This window comes from Balaenoptera borealis (assembly GCF_965194805.1).
Source record: "Balaenoptera borealis genome assembly, chromosome: 3".
Classification (NCBI taxonomy): Eukaryota; Metazoa; Chordata; class Mammalia; order Artiodactyla; family Balaenopteridae; genus Balaenoptera; species Balaenoptera borealis.
In genome coordinates, this window is record NC_138866.1 from 32487107 (window position 1) to 32507310 (window position 20204).

Genomic DNA, 20204 nt, shown 5'->3' on the forward strand with positions numbered 1-20204 from the left:
TATTTTAAAAACTTACTAATTCATTTTTATATGGAGAGATTTTGTGTGGGTTTTTTCCCAGCCAAGGGATTCATTCAGCAAACATGTAAATAGCACTTTCAATAAACCAGACATTGTGCTAGACTTTGGGTAAAAAGAGTTAAATGGCACAAGCTGCTTTCAAAAATGCAGGATTCAGAAAACGAGAAATGCGTGTATTGAACAAGCTGCAATTTGGTGAGGAAACACCAGCAACAGAAGCACACACGAGTACAGGGATGGCAAAGAGGAAAGAGTAGGGGGATTATTAAGAAAAACACTCGCTGAGAGCAATAAGCACTGAGACTGGTACTGGTGTTTAAAAGTGACCAAACATTCTCCAGGTGCACAAGGCAGAGGGAATAGCATGTGCAAGGATACAAAAGGCACGAAGCCTCGTGGTACTGGTGAAAGAGTACCAGCAAATTTAACACATACTGTAAGTGTAAAATACCGAATTTTGAAGAATTACTCTTTAAAAAAAGTAAAAAATATCTTACTGATAATTTCTATATTGATATTTTAAGGTGACCTTTTTTTATTGTAGTAAAACATACATAACACAAAATTTACCATTTTAATCACTTTTAAGTGTAACATTCAGTGGCATAACTGCATTCACAAGGTTGTGCAACCATCACCACTATCCATTTCTAGAACTACTTCATCATCCCAAACAAACTCTGTACCCATTAAACAATAACTTTCCATTCCTCCCTCCCCCAACTCTTGGTAATCTCTATTATACTTTCTATCTCTATTAATTCTATATTGATTTTTTATATCTTTTTTTTTTTTTGCCATGCCACGTGGCTTGCAGGATCTTAATTCCCTGACCAGGGATCAAACCTGTGCCCCCTGCAGTGGAAGCGCAGAGTCCTAACCAATGGACTGCCAGGGAATTCCCGATTTTTTACATCTTACGTTGAAATAATATTTTGGATATACTGGGTTAAATAAAACCTGTTAAAATTAAGTTCACCTGTTTCTTTTTATACTTTTAATGTGGCTACTAGAAAGCTTTAAATTATTATGGGGCTCACATTATATTTCTACTGGATAGCACTGTGCTAGAGCACAATGTGCAAGTAAGGAAACAGAGAGGGATGATGCTAGAAGGAGTAGATATAGGTCAAGTTGTGAGGAGCCTTCTATTACCCTGAAAGATAAAACCTTATAGGTAATGGAAAGCCAATAACAGACTTATAAGAGAAGTGACAAGTTCAGGCTCCTATTTCAAAGAACACCATGGTAGCAGTGTGGGTGCTGGACTGGAGGAGGGCAAGGCTAGAGGCAGGGAGACCCGTTAGAAGACTCACAATAGCATGGCCAAGAGGGAAAGAAGATCCAAATCAGGGCAGAAGAAGGCAGAATGGAAAAGGACAGTTCCTATCAGAATGGAGGCATTGGAATCACCTGGATTAGTAAACAAGTCACAACTTTTACAACTTAAAATTTTGAAAGTTTGATGAATATAAAATCAATAGCTTTCCATACCCATTACAAAAATATGAAGAAAATCCCATAGCAATATAAGCTGTTTTAAAACTACAAGCAACATGTTTTTTGTTTTATTTATTTATTTAGTTAGTTAGTTGCTCCAGGTCTTAGTTGTGGCACGCAGGGTCCTTAGTTGCAGCTTGAGGGCTCCTTAGTTGCAAACTCTTAGTTGCAGCATGCATGTGGGATCTAGTTCCCTGACCAGGGATCGAATCCAGGCCCCCTGTGTTGGGAGCATGGAGTCGTAACCACTGTGCCACCAGGAAAAGTCCCACAAGCCACATGTTTTTAAACAACAACCACATGTACACACACACAAACCTAGGTGTAAACTCAACAAGAAATGTTCAAGATCAATACGAAGCAAAACAGAAAGCTTTACTGAAGATATAGAAGAAGACTGGAAGAGCAGAGATATATTATAGCAGCTGTCACTTACAGAGCACATATCATGTGCCAGGCTCTTTACATGCATATTCATGTATACTCATATATACATTACTCATTTAATCTTTTCAACAACTCTCTACAGAAGGTACTATAATTACCCTATTTTTCCTTAATAAACAAGAGATTGTTTTACAGAAATACTCAAAATAATGTAGTAAATTAAATGCAAACTTAATTTTAAAAAAAAGTTTTAAAAAATGAACTGACAGACAGCAGAAGCAAGAACTACAATCCTGCAGCCTGTGGAACAAAAACCACATTCACAGAAAGACAGACAAGATGAAAAGGCAGAGGGCTATGTACCAGATGAAGAAACAAGATAAAATGGCAGAAAAGCAACTAAATGAAGTAGAGATAGGCAACCTTCCAGAAAAAGAACTCAGAATAATGACAGTGAGGATGATCCAGGACCTCGGAAAAAGAATGGAGGCAAAGATCGAGAAGATGCAAGAAATGTTTAACAAAGACCTAGAAGAATTAAAGAACAAACACCTAGAAGAATTAAAGAAGAAACAGAGATGAACAATACAATAACTGAAATGAAAAATACACTAGAAGGAATCAATAGCAGAATAACTGAGGCAGAAGAACGGATAAGTGACCTGGAAGAGAGAATGGTGGAATTCATGGCCACGGAACAGAATAAAGAAAAAAGAATGAAAAGAAATGAAGACAGCCTAAGGGACCTCTGGGACAACATCAAATGCAACAACATTCGCATTACAGGGGTCCCAAAAGGAGAAGAGAGAGACACAGGACCCGAGAAAATATTTGAAGAGATTATAGTAGAAAACTTCCCTAACTTGGGAAAGGAAATAGCCACCCAAGTCCAGGAAGTGCAGAGACTCCCAGGCAGGATAAACCCAAGGAGAAACATGCTGAGACACATAGTAATCAAATTGACAAAAATTAAAGACAAAGAAAAATTATTGAAAGCAGCAAGCAAAAAACAACAAATAACATACAAGGGTACTCTCATAAGGTTAACAGCTGATTTCTCAGCAGAAACTCTACAAGCCAGAAGGGAGTGGCACGATATATTTAAAGTGATGAAAGGGAAGAACCGACAACCAAGATTACTCAACCCAGCAAGGATCTCATTCAGATTCGACAGAGAAATCAAAAGCTTTACAGACAAGCAAGAGCTAAGAGAATTCAGCACCACCAAACCAGCTCTACAACAAATGCTAAAGGAACTTCTCTAAGTGGGAAACACAGGAGAAGAAAAGGACCTAAAAATCAAACCCATAACAATTAAAAAAATGGTAATAGAAACATACATATCGATAATTACCTTAAATGTGAATGGATTAAATGCTCCCACCAAAAGACAAAGGCTGGCTGAATGGATACAAAAACAAGACCCATATATATGCTGTCTACAAGAGACCCACTTCAGACCTAGGGACACATACATACTGAAAGTGTGGGGATGGGAAAAGATATTCCATGCAAATGGAAATCAAAAGAAAGCTGGAGTAGCAATAATCATATCAGATAAAATAGACTTTAAAATAAAGAATGTTAGAAGAGACAAGGAAGGACACTACATAATGATCAAAGTATCAATCCAAGAAGATATAACAATTATAAATCTATATGCACCCAACATAGGAGCACCTCAATACATAAGGCAACTGCTAACAGCTATAAAAGAGGAAATCAACAGTAACACAATAATAGTGGGGGACTTTAACACCTCAGTTACACCAATGGACAGATCATCCAGACAGAAAATTAATAAGGAAACAGAAGCTTTAAATGACACAATAGGCCAGATAGATTCAATTGATATTTATAGCACATTCCATCCATAAACAGCAGATTACACTTTCTTCTCAAGTGCGCATGGAACATTCTCCAGGATAGATCACATCTTGGGTCACAAATCAAGCCTTGGTAAATTTAACAAAATTGAAATCATATCAAGCATCTTTTCTGACCACAACACTATGAGATTAGAAATCAATTACAGGGGAAAAAACCGTAAAAAACACGAACACATGGAGGCTAAACAGCACGTTACTAAATAACCAAGAGATCACTGAAGAAATCAAAGAGGAAATCAAAAAATACCTAGAGACAAATGACAATGAAAATACGATGACCCACAACCTATGGGATGCAGCAAAAGCAGTTCTAAGAGGGAAGTTTATAGCAATACAAGCCTACCTCAAGAAACAAGAAAAATCTCAAATAAACAATCTACACTTACACCTAAAGGAACTAGAGAAAGAAGAACAAACAAAACCCAAAGTTAGTAGAAGGAAAGAAATCATAAAGATCAAAGCAGAAATAAATGAAATAGAAACAAAGAAAACAATAGCAAAGATCAATAAAACTAAAAGTTGGTTCTTTCAGAAGATAAACAAAATTGATAAACCATTAGCCAGATGCATCAAGGAAAAGAGGGAGAGGACTCAAATCAACAAAATTAGAAATGAAAAAGGAGAAGTTACAACAGATACTGCAGAAATACAAAGCATCCTAAGAGACTACTACAAGCAACTCTATGACAATAAAATGGACAACCTGGAAGAAACGGACAAATTCTTAGAAAGGTATAACCTTCCAAGACTGAACCAGGAAGAAATAGAAAATATGAACAGACCAATCGTAAGTAATGAAATTGAAACTGTGATTAAAAATCTTCCAACAAACAAAAGTCCAGGACCAGATGGCTTCATAGGTGAATTCTATCAAACATTTAGAGATGAGCTAACACCCATCCTTCTCAAACTCCTCCAAAACATTGCAGAGGAAGGAACACTCCCAAACTCATTCTATGAGGTCACCATCACCCTGATACCAAAACCAGACAAAGATACTACAGAAAAAGACAATCACAGACCAATATCACTCATGAATATAGATGCAAAAATCCTCAACAAAATACTAGCAAACAGAATCCAAAAACACATTAAAAGGATCATACACCATGATCAAGTGGGATTTATCCCAGGGATGCGAGGATTCTTCAATATACGCAAATCAATCCATGTGATACACCATATTAACAAACTAAAGAAGAAAAACCATATGATCATCTTAATAGATGCAGAAAAAGCTTCTGACAAAATTCAACACCATTTATGATAAAAACTCTCCAGAAGGTGGGCATAGAGGGAAACTACCTCAACATAATAAAGGCCATATACGACAAACCCAGAGCAAACATCATTCCCAGTGGTGAAAAACTGAAAGCATTTCCTCTAAGATCAGGAACAAGACAAGGATGTCCACTCTCACCACTATTATTCAGCATAGTTTTGGAAGTCCTAGCCACGGCAATCAGAGAAGAAAAAGAAATAAAAGGAATACAAATTGGAAAAGAAAAAGTAAGCCTGTCACTGTTTGCAGATGACATGATACTATACATAGAGAATCCTAAAGATGCCACCAGAAAACTACCAGAGCTAATCAATGAATCTGGTAAAGTTGCAGGATACAAAATTAATGCACAGAAATCTCTTGCATTCCTATACACTAATGATGAAAAATCTGAAAGAGAAATTAAGGAAACACTCCCATTTACCACTGCAACAAAAATAATAAAATACCTAGGAATAAACCTACTTAGGGAGACAAAAGACCTGTATGCAGAAAACTATAAGACACTGATGAAGGAAATTAAAGATGATACCAACAGATGGAGAGATATACCATGTTCTTGGATTGGAAGAATCAATATTGTGAAAATGACTATACTACCCAAAGCAATCTACAGATTCAATGTTATCATTATCAAATTACCAATGGCATTTTTTACAGAACTAGAACAAAAAATCTTAAAATTTGTATGGAGACACAAAAGACCCCAAATAGCCAAAGCAGTCTTGAGGGAAAAAAACAGAGCTGGAGGAATCAGACTCCCTGACTTCAGACTATACTACAAAGCTACAGTAATCAAGACAATATGGTACTGGCACAAAAACAGAAATATAGATCAATGGAACAGGATAGAAAGCCCAGAGATAAACCCACGCACCTATGGTCAATGAATCTACGACAAAGGAGGCAAGGATATACACTGGAGAAAAGACAGTCTCTTCAATAAGTGGTGCTGGGAAAACTGGACAGCTACATGTACAAGAATGAAATTAGAACACTCCCTAACACCATACACAAAAATAAACTCAAAATGGATTTGAGACCTAAATGTAAGACCGGACACTATAAAACTCTTAGAGGAAAACATAGGAAGAACACTCTTTGAGATAAATCACAGCAAGATCTTTTTTGATCCACCTCCTAGAGTAATGGAAATAAAAACAAAAAAACAAACAAACAAAAAAATGAATTGACCATCAAGAAAGTGAAAAAACCCATGGGATGGGAGAAAATATTTGCTAATCATAGATCTTGCAAGGGCATGTATCTAGACTATATAAAAAACTCTTACGGGACTTCCCTGGTGGTGCAATGGTTAAGAATCTGCCTGCCAAGGCGGGGACACGAGTTCAATCCCTGGTCCAGGAAGATCCCACATGCCGTGGGGCAACGAAGCCCATGTGCCATAACTACTGAGCCTGTGCTCTAGAGCCCACATGCCGCTACTACTGAGCCCACATGCTGCAACTACTGAAGCCCACACGCCTAGAGCCCGTGCTCCACAACAAGAGAAGCCACCGCAATGAGAAGCCCGCACACCACAACAGAGAGTAGCCCTTGCTCACTGCAAGTAGAGAAAGCCCGTGGGCAGCAAAGAAGACCCAACACAGCCAAAAAATAATTTTTTAATAAAATAAATTTAAAAAATTTAAAAATTCATAATAATAAAAAGACAAATAAACCAATTTAAAACAGGCAAGAATCTGAATAGACGTTTCTTCAAAGAAGATATACAAATGGCCAATAAGCACATGAAAAGATGCTCAACATCATTAGCTATTAGGGAAATGCAAATCAAAACGACAATGAGATACTACTTCACACCCACGAGGATGGCTCTAATTAAAAAGACAGCTAATAAGTGCTGGCAATAATATGGAGAAATTAGAACTCTCATACATTGCTGATGTTGACAGAAAATAGTACAGCTGCTTTGGAAAATAATCTGGCAGTTCCTCAAATGATTAAACATAGAGTTGCCATATGACCTAGCAACTCCACTCCTAAGTATATATCCAAGAGGAATGAAAACACATGTCCACCCCGTAGTTCACAGCAGCATTATTCATAATAGCCAAAAAATGGAAACAACCCAAATGTCCATCAGCTCATGAATGGATAAATAAAATGTAGCATATCCATAATGGTATGGGTTGAATTGTGTTCCCCCAAAAGATATGTTAAAGTCCTAACCCCCATTACCTACAAATGTGACTTTATTTGGAAAAGGCCTTTGCATACCTAATTAAGTTAAAATGAGGTCCTGCTGGAGTAGTAGAGTGGGCCCTTAATTCAATATAACTTGTGTCCTACATGAAGGGGAGAAGAGACACAGAGATAGAGTTGCACAGAGAGAATTACCATGCGAAGATAGACACTCTGGGATGAAGGCCATGTAAAGAAAACAGAGGCAGAAGTTGTAGTTACACAGTTGCAAGCCAAGGAATGCCAAAGAATGCCAAGGATTGCTGGCAACCACCAGAAGCTAGAAAGAGGCAAGAAAGGATCCTCCCCTAGAGCCCTCAGAGAGAGCACAGTCCTGCTGACGCCTTGATTTTGGACTTTATAGCCTCCGAAGCTGTGAGAGAATACATTCGTTATTTTAAGCCACCCAGTTTGCCTCACTTCGATACCATATCCCTAGGAAACAAATACACCATAGGATACAATTTTAGTCACCAATAAAAAGGAATGAGTACTGACACATGCTACAACATGGGTGAACCTTGAAAACATTATGCTAAATGAAAGAAGCCAATCACAAAATACCACAAATTGTATGATTCCATTTATACAAAATATTTAGATCTATAAAGGCAGAAAGACTAGTGGCTCTCTAGGGCTAGGGTGTTGGGGAATGGGAAGGGGAGTGACTGCTAATAGGTATGGGATTCTTTGGGGGATGATAAAAATGTTCTAAAATTAGGTTGTAGTGACGGCTGCATAACTGAATATACTAAAAATCACTGAACTGTACACTTTAAGCAACAAATTACATGAATTACATCTCAATAAAGCAACTTTAAAAAAAACTACTTGAGGACTTCCCTGGTGGCACAGTGGTTAAGAATCCACCTGCCAATGCAGGGGACACGGGTTTGATCCCTGGTCCAGGAAGATCCCACATGCTGCGGAGCAACTAAGCCCATGCACCACAACTACTGAGCCTGCACTCTAGAGCCCGTGAGCCACAACTACTGAGCCCGTGTGCCACAATTACTGAAGCCCACGTGCCCTAGAGCCTATGCTCCACAACAAGAGAAGCCACCGCAATGAGAAGCCCGTGCACCGCAACGAAGAGTAGCCCCTGCTCGCCACAACTAGAGAAAGCCCACACACAGCAACAAAGACCCAATGCAGTCAAAACAAAACAACACAAAACAAAAAAAACAAAACAAAAAAACTATTTGACAAGCTGATTCTAAAATTAATCTGGAAAATTGTAAGACTACCCCGAAAACACTGATTAAATAATGAGTATGTGAGCTGATAAAGTATATGACGTACAATAAAATAACAATAAAAATAATCATGAGGACTATTTACACTACTAGATATCAAAGTATAATATATATTTGATATAGAATGTTATGGTATTGGTCCAGCAAAATAGAAAACTAGGACATAGAACAGAAGAGAGTCCAGAAACAGACACTATGTGGGTAAGAAATTAGTACATGATAAATGTGGCATTTTAGATTAGTGGGTCAAGAATGGACTGATATTCAGAGTGATATTGTTTGGAAAGAATAATAAGGCACACACCATTCTCTCTCTCTCTCTCTCACACACACACACACAGGAATTAGAGAAAAACTCTACCATATAACAACTTACAGGAGAAAACATACTCATAAGAGAAAACTCTGCCTCAAGGTAGAACAGGGTTTTTCAACCTCAGCACTACTGACATTTTAGGCCAGAAAAATTCTTTGTTATAGGGGCTTTTCTGTGCATTGTAGGATGTTTAACATCATCCCTGGCTTCTACCCACTAGATGACAACTAAAAAATGTCTCGTGACATTGCCAAGTTGCTCCTAGAAAGCAAAATAGCTCCCATTTGAGAACCACTGGGATAAGGAATGAAAGCCACAAAATGCAAAATACACATAGTAAAAGACTGATACATTTAAACAGAAAATTTACAACTTTCATTCTACAGAGATGCCATATGGTTAAAAGATAAGTAACAACTTTAAAATGTAGTATGTTGGGAATAAATATTTCAAATATATATGAATGATAAAAGATTAATATCCTGAATATATAAAACACTACCATATATAAAAGACAACCCAACAGAAATGAGACATTTCTCAAAAGAGGTAATACAAATAACCAACAATCATGAAAAGATGCTCAGTCTCACCAATGACTAGGGAAATACAAATTAAAACACCAAATTAGAGTCATTTTCCACCCATCAGATTGGCAAAAGTAAAAAAGATTGATACCATCAAATGTTTAAAAGAGCTGGGGAAATAGGTATTATTATACACTGTTGGGCAGTTTGGCATTAAACGTCCACTAATTCCACCTGCAGGTTTCTATCCTTGACAAACGCTCACACAAGCACACAGACGCAGGTGGAAGGATGTTCTCTGCGACACCGTGCCTAATGGTGAAAAACTGTAAGCAACCTATGGTATCTCATATACAATGGGATCTTAACACACTCTGGAATTTACAGAGCAGGTAGAACGAATATGCTAGATGTCTACATATTGACAAAGAAAAAGTTCCAAGACCCATTTTTAAGCATAAACGTCTAGTTGTTGAAGAGGTACAATATGCCACATTTGTAAACGTTTAACACAAAATCTTACATACTTATGTGTACAAACACATATCAATAAATGTAAAGACAAAGAAATAGAAAAAACACCCCAAACTGATAACAGTTTTTACTTGGGGTCAAGAGATTAAAGAAGAAAAGATGGAGATGTAAAGAGATAGGTCAAAGAGGATCTATTTTGTTTAAATTTTTGATATGATTGTATGCATGGACTACAACCAAAATAAATATAGAAGAATAAATACATTTTTTAAAACAAACTCAACTTGACCAAAATTTATAATTCCTTCCCCCTCTTAAACCTCTTTTCTCCCGTACCTCGTAACTTAGATATTAACAAAACCTTTCAGTGCTGTTCCTTCTACCCTTGCAATGCAACTAAAAAAATACGGTAGAGTGTTTTCAAGGAATGGGTATCTAAGGGAGTTTGCGTCCATTAATATATTAAAGGTTTATAAAGGTTTGGTTTTCGTTTATATTTTAACGAGCAGATATCAATTTTGTAATAAATAATCATTAACGTTCTGGTTCTGATCTATTCCAGGGATGCGAAAAGGGAAAGAGTTGGCCCCCAGCAAGGCCCGGAGCAGCGGGTGTGGTCTGGGAGGAAAGAGGTGGTAACAATGGGGGCGGAGGACGAACGGAGGGGACCAAACTCTAACTGTGGACGCGTGCAACACGCAGCGCCCAAGGAGTTGCCAGATGCTGCGAGCGGTGCTTCCGTTTTAGCTAATTGGGTCAAGAAACCACGAAGGCGAGGGGCGGGAGGTGGTGGGGTGGTGGTGGGATGAATTGGGAGACTGGGATTGACATATATACACTAATATGTATAAAATGGATAACAAGAACCTGCTGTATAAAAAATAAATTAAATTAAATTAACAACAACAAAAAAAGAAGCCACGAAGGTTTGGTATGTACTCCTATAGAGAGCAAAAGGGGGTCCGAGAAGGCGGCCAGGGAAGGGCGTGGGAGGCTGCGGACCGAGGTGAGAGCCCTCGGAGCGTACCTGGGTGCTGAACCGCCCCCGCCACGGGCGAGCGGGGCGGGGAGAGAGGCAGGGCCAAGTCGCTTGGGGAAAACGAGGTCCCCGCAAGCAGTCGCCCCCGCACACGGTGACATCGCCAGCTTCCTGAGCCCTCTCCTCAATCCGCGCTGGAAACCCCCTCCGCCACTCGCACAAGTCTGGAGAACAGCCTCGCCGGCCCCTGATCCTCGCTTACCTGCGGCCCTGGACCCCACCGGAACACCTGCGGCGCCTCACGTTGAAGAACTGGAACCTCTGTGGCCACCTGCGCGCACCCACCCGGATCCACTAGGACCGAAACCACTTCCGGTCCTGTGACGGGCTAAAGGGACAACCCCAGTCGGGGTGTACAAATGGACGACGCCATCTTGTACGGAAGCAGTCGGGGGCAGCTGGTGCCTCCCGAGTTTCTCCACTGTTGAACAAAAGATTTGTTAAAATTGGAAAGCCTTAACATCTTTTCGGATAAGTGGTGTTTTTGTTTTTGTTTCCGGGTGATATTTTTGTTTGTTTTGGTTTTAAAGAAAGAAGCCTCTGGAACCCTTACAAATGCAATCTGGGACATCTAACTGTCCTTACTAATTAGCTCCAGTAGTGTTTCTCCACTGCATAGATTTTCTTAACTGTTAAATAATGAAGGTAAATAGAAGAGACACTTGTTTAAATAATGTATTCCTCATTAGCAGCGCATTTTATACTATAGCCATTATAATAATTTATGCCATCTTTTACAATAACCACAATACCTTCCATTTATATTTTAAAACTTTCATTCACCCAGTCTTTATCAGCAACTGTTATTTGTGAGGCAGCTAATGTGTGCTATGTGCTGTTGCTTTGTCATAGAATGTGTAAAATAGGAGAAATGAGACGTGCATAAACAATATAAGGGATAATAATAGCTGCCATTTGATGACTGTGATCACAGTGTGCTAGAAACTTTGCAAAACGTTTTACATATTTTATCTCATTTAATATTCATAACCTCATGAGACAGTAGTATTATTAGTACCTCATCACCAACCCATCTGAAGAATGTCCACAAGCTGATCACTCACACCCACAACCCCTTTCCCACACCCTGTTTTTAAAAACCTTTCCCTGAAAGCCATCGGGAAGTTCAGATCTTTTTTTTTTTTTTTTTTTGGGAAGTTCAGATCTTTTGAGCCCTAGCTGCCTGGACCCTTGCTTGGTGTCTTGCAATAAATGCTGCACTTTCCTACACCACAATCCAGTGTCAGCAGATTGGCTTTACTATGCGCAGGTGAGCGGACCCAAGTTTGGTTGGGTAACAAACGTAGTGATTACTCTTAGTGGAGTAGTGACTCTGGAAGAGAACATGGGGAGGTTCTTGAAGTGCTAATAATGTTCTGTTTCTTAATCTGAGTGCTGGTTTACATGTGTGTTCAGGTTGCATATTTATGGTGGGTTTCTGAATGCATACAAACATCAATAAAAAGTGATGGTTTTTGGGGGGGGTTTCTTTGTTTTTTTTTTTTTTTAATGAAAATAAAGGAGTGAAAAGTTTATAAGCCCAAAGAAGAAAAAGAACAGTAGAGGAGATAATAGCAGTCAAACAAATATCAGTATAATTTTAGAGGATAGAAATTAGATTAGAATGGAAGGATATATCATTTGAGGGATCCCATAATAAACTGTCTACATCCATAAGCAATCACCCTACATTTAAGGCCCAGTCAACAAGCCCCATCTATGCATAAATAGTTTCCAGTCAACTTTTTAGTACTTCACTCTGTCTTAGTCCCTTTGGACTGTAATAACAAAATACCATTGACTGGGTGGCTTATAAACAACAGAAATTTATTTCTCACAGTCCAAGATCTAGGTGCTGACAGATTTATTGTCTGGTGAGTGCCTACTTCCTGGTTTATAGACAGCTGTCTTTTCACTGTGTCCTCACTTAACCAAGGGTAGGGAGCTCTCTTGGGCTTTCTTTTTTTTCTTTTTTTGCCACACCACGCAGCATGTGGGATCTGAGTTCCCCAACCAGGGATTGAACCTGCATCCCCTGCATTGGAAGGATGCAGTCTTAATCACTGGACCACCAGGGAAGTCCTCTTGGGCCTCTTTTATAAGGCACTAATCCCACTCATGAGGGCTCCACCCTCATGACCTAATCACTTCTCAAAGGCCTCTGCCTCCTGATACCATTATGTTGGGAGTTAGTTTTCAACATATGAATTTTGAAGGGACACAAAACATTCAGCCTATAGCACTCTTAAATATGAAAAGACATCCAAGACTCACCAGTGATTGCAGGATTGTCTCCAACACCATTAATTAACATTTACTAAGGAACATGTATAGAACTCTGCACCCAGTATTTTGAGCACACACATACTTTAAAAACAAAGATTTAAGAAAATTAATTTTGATTTAGACCATTGAGCAACTTTCTACATACTGAAATAAAAATGCTATCATACGGATCTCATTTTCTGACCACATTACAATTAAGTTAGAAATCAATAATAAAATGATTGTTTTTAAAGCTCCATATATTTGGAGAATTTTTTTTAAAAAATCTTAGTAATTTAAAGCTCAGAAAAGAAATCCCAATGGAAATTTATAATATTAGATTTGAGAAGTAATAATAAATATTATACATATAAGAAAATTTATAGGATACATGTAAATTGATAACCTTATATGCTTTTTACACTAGAAAATAAGAAAGACTAAAAATCAATTACATAAGTGATCAGCTAATACATTAGAAAAAACGAAAGAATAAATCCAAAATACTAGAAGGAAGAGAATAACAAAAATCAGAGAATAAATTAATAAAATAGAAAAAGATGCTATTCATATGGCCAACAAAACTAAGGTTAGATCTTTGAAAACACTAATGAAAAAAGTTCTGTGAGATTGATCCAGATAGAAAAGAAATAACAACAAATAAATAATACTAGGATTAGAAGGGGGAACATAGCAAAATACAGCAGAGATATAAGAAATTAGAAAATATAATGAACGACTTTATGCCAAAAATTTATTAGACAAGAGAATGAAGAGACAAGCCACAGACTTGGAGGAAATAGCTGCAAAACACATATCTAATTAAGGACTGTTATACAGAATACAGAGAGAACTTTTGAAACTCAACAACCCAATTAAAAAGTGAGCAAAAGATCTGAATAGACCTTTCAAAGAAGTTATATGATATCCAAAATAAGCATGTGAAAAGATATTCAACATTGTATGTTATTAGGGAATTGTAACTTAAAACAATAATGAGATACCAGTATTTCATTGATTCTCTAAATTCTGTTAGAATGGCTAAAATCCAAACACTACAATGCCAAGTGCTGACAAGGATATGGAGCAACAGAAACTCTCATTCATTGCTGGCTGGAATGCAAAATGGTACAGCCACTTCTGAAGATACTTTGTCAGTTTCTTAACAAAGCTAAACATAGTTTTGCCATACAATCCAGCAATCATGCTCCTAGGTATTTACACAAATGAGTTGAAAACTTAATCCACACAAAAACTTGCACACAAATGTTTATAGCAGCTTTAGTCATAAATTGAAAGCAACCAAGACATTCTTCAATAGGTGAATAGATAACAAAACTGTATTACATTCATACAATGGAATATTATTCAGTGATAAAAAGAAATTAGTTATCAACCCATAAGAAGATGTGGAGGAACCTTAAATGCATATTGCTAAGTGAAAGAAGCCAGTCTGAGAAGGGTACATACTGTGTGATTCCAACTACATTATATTCTGGAAAAGGCAAAACTATGATAACAGTAAAAAGATCAGTGGTTGCCAGAGGTTCCTGGGGAGGAAGAGAGGGGTGTATAGGTGGAGCACAGAGGGTTTTTAGGCCAGTGAATCTATTCTGTATGATACTGTAATGGTGGATACATGACATTATGCATGTATTAAAACCCATAGAACTGTGCAACACAAGGAGAAAATCCTAAACTATAGACTTTAGTTAGTAATAATGTATCAGTATTGGTTCATCAATTGTAACAAACATACCACACCAGTGGACGATGTTAATAGAGAAACTGTGCGTGTGTGGCAAGGGGGTGGGGGGAGGGTTGGGGGGAAGGCATATGGGAACTCGTGCTTTATGTTAGAATTTTCTCTGAACCTAAATCTGCTCTAGAAATAAAGTCAATTAATTACAAAAAAAAAAAAAAAAGAGAGAGAGAGATCATGCTGTGAACTGCTTGATTTATCTAAAAATGGTTTATTCATTTATTTATTGATTCCAAGGATAACTTAATGCCAAGCATTAGGACATCATGTACAGAAAATTTAAGAGGAACTGTGGCAGAAGTGCTAGTGGCCTACCCAATATCCATTCTCCTCTCTACTTAGTAACAGAAGTCAGGGTATTAAATGCACTAAAAAATACATTTTTCTGTCTCCATTGTGAATAATTATGGTGGCCACGTGACTATGTTCTGGCCAATGAGGTATAAACAAGTTTTTGCATTGGACTTTGGGTAAAGTTACTAAAAAGGGGGGATTTTTTGGTGGTTTTTTTTTTTTTTTTTGCCTTTTTGTCATTACCCTTCTACTTCTTTCTTGCTGAGACTAGGACCTGATGGCTGGCACTACACAGCCCTCTGCCACTGCAGTGGCACCTTGAAGATGGAAGTCAGGTACCTAGAAAGGTGAAGTGGAAAGGTGGAAGAAGCCTGTACCCCTGATTCCCTCTGTAGTCTGTACTAACCCTGAACTACCTACCTCTGAACTTCTTTTACATGAGAAAATAAATTAATTTTTTTATGCCATGCAGTCAAGTCTTTGTTACTAGCAATAGAACCCAATCCCTAAGTGATACAGGAAATGAAAGATACTAATAATGAATGCATGCCACACAGGTCAACTTAAACCTGCTGAATACAGTGCCCAGTAGATGTACAATAAAGGTGGATACCCTTTACTGGATTTGTTTAGTGTCTTGAAGATAAAGGTCAAAACTTAGAGGAACCACTAAATAGGCTCTTTCTGAATATCCTATTTCCTTCCATTGAAATTCTATTGCTCCTTTCTGCCTGCTGATCACATCTATAAACTTTTGTAATATTATTAGGTACTATACAGATTATAAAAATATGTAGCTATGCACTCAAGAAGCTTACAAGCTAGTTGGAAACACAAAAAGAGTATTTGTCAGCAAGTGAGAAAAGGTATCCTTTTTTGGTGGTTTAGAGAATCAGAACTTTTTTTTTCTCTTAAGGAGCTGGAATGAGACTACCTCTTGGGAAAGATGCCTGAATTCATTTAGAAGAAATTCATGAAGCCTCCTTAGAGTGAGGGTGAGACACATACATTCCCCAGTGAGACAAGTTCATCTAACAATAGAGGTTGAAAGGCTGAAAGGCTGAATCTTCCTGGGAGAAAGATACCTCGGAGGAGACACTTTGGGAGAGAAAGTGTTTAAAGTGTTCGGGGATGTGAGTTTAAGTTCTTTATGCGGGGTCGGGGGGTGTGTGTTATGCAACTTCATCTTCTCTCCCTCCTAGGTAGGTTTCCATTAAGTCTATATTATTCTCTAATGCTTTTGTTCCAGTAGATTCTTTGGAGGAATTTGAATAGGTGTTGAATTTTGCATCCAGGTTTGCAAGACGAAAAGACAAAGGTTATTTTGGGCTTTCTGGAGCTGGGGGAAAAGTGTAGACTCTGGCCTCTAGGTCACAGAGAAAAGAGCACAGAAAGAGAACACCAGTTAAAGGTGATGGACTGAGCCACATATAAGTCCACTTCCTCCTGAAATCCCTCTTAAAAAATGGGAAAACACAAAGCTTCAAGGTAAAACGATATAGAAAAAGATGAAGTCCACCCAAATGAGAAAAAACAGAAGCTATTTACTCAGAACTTGCTGTGGCAGGGAGTCAGCCGCCATCACTTGTGTTTGGCAAAGACTCAAAGGCAGGCAGAGAAGTGGGAAATCTTTATAGTGAAAACAAGGGAAGGCTTTAGATATTCTCTGAATGGAGTTCATTGTCACGGGGAAGCTGGGGATAGGCTAAATGGAAGCCAGGCTTCTTCTGTGATAGTTTTGGCTTTCTCTGTTTGGTCCAGTGTTGGAAGTGGGGGCAAGATACAAGGAAGCTGACTCACTGACACTTCTGGGCTGACTGCCCCAGAGGCTGGTTGCCGCGGAGGTTAGGGGTCAGTGTTCTGTTGCCATACGTGGTATGGCTATTTGTCCATTTGTATAGTCAGTCTCTCACAGAACAGGACATAAAACCACTAACATTTTGGAAGCTGGAAAGCAGAGGGATGGTGGGAACTGACTTAGCCGACTCATCTTCTGTCAAAGGACAGGCTAAGAGCAAGCCTGCTTTGTCCCAGAGAACCACCAAAAGACTCTAGAATTGGCAGCACCAGGTACCTCAAGAAGCAGGTAAAAGTTGGGACTAAAAGCACAATAATTGGTTAAAAGTCTACTTTGGAAGCAGACCACCAGCTCCTCCCTAGCTCCCAAGTCACTCCCCTACGGGCCCCTGCAGAAGGTTTAGGATTGATTCCCTGGAGAGGGTAGAGGTTACCTTATCTAGTTAAGGATAGGGGTGCCACGCTAAAAATATGAGAATTCAGTGAAAATCACTTCTTTCGAGACTCCTGCATTACTCTCCCACATCAGCAACCAATGTTAGAACCAAGTGTTGAAGAAAAATTTCCAGATAATTTTGATATGAGCATATATCAAAATTTCATTAAAAATTTCATTAAAAAATTTTAAATTCTTTAAAAATTTTTCAAAATTTCTTGCAATAAGGAAGAAGCTCTGTAGTAGGATATAGGAGAAAGTGTGAAATACTTTTAAATGGACCAAAAGATTACTGGGAAATTGGAAACTATGCATTGTTTTAAATACACTCTTGCCACTTATCAGATTCTATGGGATTTATGCCTTTTACTGCCTTTGAACTGTTGTACAAAACTGAAGAGATATAAGCTAATTTGTAAAAAAAAAACTAATAGTAATGCAAATAATTATTGTCTTTAGATTTGCAAATAAATTTGTTAGGTGAAGCTTCTGTTGACGTCCCTGCCCCCCACACCCTCCAATAAGCGAGCTTTGCATCTATTAAGAAAATTGGTTTCAACATTTCCCATGGGCTTAGATACTTGTCTGGTCTTTGGATTTTCCTTTGAACTGATTGTAACATCTTTTCCAATTCCCTCATTAATTAATGAGTTAAATTAAATCTTTGACACATTCATTTCATATCTGCACCTATCATGATTTTTTAAAAACTATTATCCTTTAAGAAGTCAAATTCAAAGATTTACTTTTGGTAGGGATATCTGAGAGGAAGAGACTGGTTAGAAAATTATTTTAGACTAGATACAAAAAAGAAAAGTATATTTGGTAAAAGTCACTATACTCTTAACTATTACTCTTAACTGAAGGGTGAGTGGGTGCATAACTGGTTTCTCAGAAGTTATAATCCCATTAGTTGTGAGCATTTAATCAGAAATTCTAATTTCTTCCTGGAAAGAGGCTGTAAATTATATTATGCAAAAATTGCATCTTGGTCCTAGTTTGGACTTTTTTCTTTTACAGATGTTGATTCCCAAATCTCCAGTCTAAAGCTGTGTCTCTAAATACTTATTTTACCAATGCTACTCAAAATACTGGGGTGAAATGAGCAAATGACCTTGCTATGGAATGTAAATCAGCATTCTGCTTCCTTCACTGAAAAATCTTCCAACAAAAATGTGAAGGGAACTTAACATGGTGCTTGCTGACATAGGTAGTTTACACTTTGGCACAAGCTTTTATCTTGTTGAGGATTGATAAAAACAGACTGCACAAAATGGTGGTATGTACCAAAAATGGAATATTATTCAGCCTTAAAAAGGAATTAAATTATAATACATGCTACAACATGGATGAACCTTGAATACATCATGCTAAGTGAATAAGCCTAACACAAAAGGACAAATAATGTATGATTTCACTTATATGAAATAGATAGAACAGTCAAATTCATGGTGGTGGCCAGGGGCTGGGGGAAGGAGGAATAGGGAGTCATTGTTTAATGGTACAGAGTTTCAGTTTAGGATGATGAAAAAGTTCTGGAGATAGATAGTGATGACAGTCGCAAAGCAATATGAGTGTAATATAACTAATGCCACAGAACTGTACACTTAAAAATGGTTAAAATGGTAAATTTTATATATTTATTTACCTGCCACAATTTAAAACATGATTAAAATGATAAATTTTATCTTGCGTATTTTGCCACAATTTTTAAAAATTGCATACTAGCTAATCCAGAGACTACACTTTGAATTATACTATATTAGACTCCAGATTTCTCAAACTAAATGTATCAGTCCCAACAGATTTTTTCACTCACTACAAGCTACCTCCTCTCTACTCCCCACTCCACATATATTCTACCTCTTTCTCCACTATTCATTTGGTTACTAATACTAGAAACCTGTGAAATGTTCTAGGCTCCTTCCTCTCCCTCATCTTTTTGTGTGAAATCCAATAATGGTTGTCTAACTATGCTGATTGTAAAGAAATTGTTCCTCAGCTTCAAACCCTCCCACCTCTGCTCTCTCTTTTGGTGCTGGGCTAGGTCTCTGCAATTCACATATTTCCTTTGCCAGCCTGGCTCTCCGTGAGGTTCTGCCAATAGTGGGAGATCAGAAACAGAAATAAGGGAGAAAGGACTTGCTCCTTCCTGTTCACTTCCTGTTTCTATCCGTGTTACCCAGACAACAGTTCTTCGTGCCAGGAGCAGCGGTTGGTTCCAGCTTTGGACTTCTTTCCATATTCCCAGAAGGAGGCTTATCACATTCCTCAGAGATACCAGTACCAGCCAGCCAGCCACCCTCCTGAGCGGTCTGAGTCCTGACAGACCTCGGGACTCAGGTCCTTCCTCTGAGCCACTGAGGTACCAGTATAAGGTCAGTACAAGGCAGCATGTTCTCCTCAGGGTCTGGATTCCACCTCTCTAAGACCCTTCCTTCAAGTGCTTGGTCCCAATAACCCCAACCTTGACCTTTTATTTCTCCATCTACTGCTTGCAGTTACTACTTTCTCTGTTTCACTTTCCCTTTTCAATTCTCCAACACCTGTGATAGCTCTAATAACTCTTTGTGTTAATTTCCTCAGATAACTGCTGCAGTTTCTGTTTCTTTATTGAATCCCGACTAATACAGAAAATAGCCTAAGAGTGGTTCTGAGAAACAGACTTTCAGATATAGGATTTCGGGTTGATTTGGTCATATCCTTATATTCAAACTCAATGTTGAGCAACTCATCAACGGGAAATGAGATGTA

The 20204-nt window shown here is 38.1% G+C and overlaps 1 protein-coding gene across 5 annotated transcripts in view; it reads right to left on the reverse strand.

Moving 5' to 3' along the window:
• Positions 1-20204, reverse strand: part of EXD2 (exonuclease 3'-5' domain containing 2) — a 96477-nt gene that overhangs the window by 51018 nt on the left and 25255 nt on the right. For 2 of the 5 annotated variants that reach the window (XM_082384390.1, XM_082384392.1), the window contains exon 1: positions 11099-12014. The exons of 2 other annotated variants lie outside the window; for them this stretch is intronic. The gene's annotated coding sequence lies outside the window, so the exon portion shown is untranslated. Of the gene's footprint in view, positions 1-11098; positions 12016-20204 lie in introns of those variants that run through there. One more of the 5 variants, XM_082384394.1, reaches the window with a different exon arrangement.